Raw genomic sequence first — 2500 nt, forward strand, 5'->3', positions numbered from 1 at the left:
TCTTTGGTGAAGCCTTTCTGCCTTTTGTGGTTCATAATCTTGCTCCTCAACCTGCGATCCAACATTCCCGAGTAAATTCTATTTATCAGCGAGCCAATAGTGATTGGTCTCCAATTCCTCACATCGGCCGCGCTCTTCCCTGGTTTGGGAATAAGCGCGGTCCGATTGGCTCGCCATTGATTCGGGAATGCTCCCTGCAGCATCAGCAGGTTGAAGAGCTTAACCATAACGTGTAAGGCGCCATTCTTACGGAGGTGGTTTTTCTTTATGCCGTCGACACCCGGAGCGGCTCCAGCTTTGATCTTTTTCATCTTATCCACCACTTCGACGATAGTGACGGGTCTCCACATTTCCTTCATCGAGGAAAGTGGGCTCGGGCTCCTTCCGAGCTGTGGTAGGCCTGTGGTGGGTCCCACCTTCCCCCACAGGTCCTCATAGAGCTGCTTGATGCTAGCTCTATCAGGGAGCTCTGCCTGCCCCCCAGCCTCAACAACACATCCCGTGACCGCCATATCTACTAATTTACCTGGGCACTTATTGTATAGTTCTTGGTACCGAGAAAATTTATGCTTATTCCGACGGGTACGATCGCTTTCCTTTTGCTGGTTTTGGTTTGTCGGTCCTTTCTGCCTGGTTTCCGACTGTTCGCTTTCCCCGTCTTTTAATATTTCAATGAAACTGCCCAGGATACTCTCGGCCTCAGATTGGTCCATTTGACCTCCTATGGCCGACTCCATTATTCTCCGCTCTATTTCGAAGAACTCGTGATCCGTATCGAGCGAGTCGGCCATGATTGCCCCCTTGAGAGCGGTTTGCCAGTTCTCTTCACCACCTCCCAAAGGGGCCTCCTCTTGTGCTATTTCTTCGGTTGCCGATTCATAGGAGTCCGAGTCAGTTTCCTCGGGCTCCTCCTCGACAACCGCTTCCACGCTCTCGACAGGCAGTCGCCTCCTTTTATCACTTATTTGTCTCAACGTTTTACCCGGCAGGTGCTGGTGTATTTTAACGTTCGGGAACCTATCCGAGCGATAGATTCCATCTAGTCGGACTAATTCCCGAACTTCTGCTTCCGTCCAAACCGAGGCTCTATTGTTTGGACGGGTAGGGTTGGCTGCTTGTACCCTTTTCATGTTTCGCACCACCGGGTGCGCGTGTCTCTCATGTTGCGACAGCCCTCTCTGAGAGCTGCAAGAGAACCCACAGGAGGAGCAAACATGGCCGCCCAGTCGATTTTCTTGACTGGCGCCGGCACATTTTGGGAGGTGGCACCTGCAGCCGTGTAGTTTTTGGAACGATTTGCCACAGCGTGCACACCTCCAAAGCACTTTTATTCGTGGGTGCTGCTTAGTCATATGTTCACTCCAGCTTTTCTCCTGTAGGAACCATCTCTCATGAGAGACACACGCTCTACATTTAATCTGCCCATCGAGAGGTAGATCCATCACGTTAATCAATTCATGTTCCGTGTCATAGCATACGTCGTCATCATTGGCCCTCCCACCAGCAGCGGACAAGTCCGCCACGGGGACCCCAGGGCCGGGGGCCCCCGTGTCCGAGGCTCCATTCGTATCAAACATTTCATAACTGAAATTATAATAATTCCGGGTTCACCAAATCCAAAACCATAGCCAATCATGTACCGGGGACTTTGCCATTTCGTCACCAAGTGCCACCTAATGTCCGTCGACGGTCAGGAGACCACCCCCGCCGATCCTCCTCATCCGCATTGTGAACTTCGTCGGGGTTCATTGTATATAGCTAAACGGCTGCTAAAAGCAGCCGCCAGCCATTATCCCAAAGGGAACTCCACGCACTATTATATTTTACTCGCTACCAATATACTTCTCAATTCACCCCTTCTGAGGCTTCATTCCTCCATAGGCACATAGTACCTTTTCTCCGGCTGAGGCCATCCTCAAGCCGCCGAACGGACAATCCTAATACCTTGGCGACCGCTCGTGCCCAGCCAACGGCTTAGCACTGAGCGTTGCGCCTCACTAGTGGGAACAACTAGTGCCTGGAGTACGCCGAAGCGCACCGGTGCAGGTTACTGTAGAGGCTGATGGCCGTTCTTGCCCAGCGAAAATGATCAGCTGGCAACGTGGGTTCCACGCCACTCGGTCTCCAAAGGAGACCTAACGGTCCTTGCCAGCCCACCCGCCTGGACGTCGTAACGCCAGGACGGACGCACGTCCCTTCTTCCCAGAACGCTACCCAACGAGCGAGCCCGCTCCACTCGTTGGACGCCCTGGGTATAGACCCGAAGGCCTAGCACGCTGGTCGTACCATCCACTGGTCAACGACCCAAACTGGCAATTCCCGGTTACAAGCCGCGGGAGCTAACAAGTTAGCTCCCCACCGATCATCCCACTTAGACAAGTCGCCGGCCTCTACAGCCTATTATGAGGGCTTTCTTAGCTCGGGAAGGTGGGGTCGCCGCTCCCCATACAGTGTGCCCTTCAGTGTACCCACTACCACAGTACACTGCCACTGTCCCTGC

The 2500-nt window shown here is 53.4% G+C and overlaps 1 pseudogene; it reads right to left on the reverse strand.

The window, feature by feature from the left end:
* LOC143154429 (large subunit ribosomal RNA) overlaps positions 1–2500 on the reverse strand; it is an 8883-nt pseudogene that overhangs the window by 3625 nt on the left and 2758 nt on the right.

This window comes from Ptiloglossa arizonensis, unplaced genomic scaffold (genome assembly GCF_051014685.1).
Source record: "Ptiloglossa arizonensis isolate GNS036 unplaced genomic scaffold, iyPtiAriz1_principal scaffold0020, whole genome shotgun sequence".
NCBI lineage: Eukaryota > Metazoa > Arthropoda > Insecta > Hymenoptera > Colletidae > Ptiloglossa > Ptiloglossa arizonensis.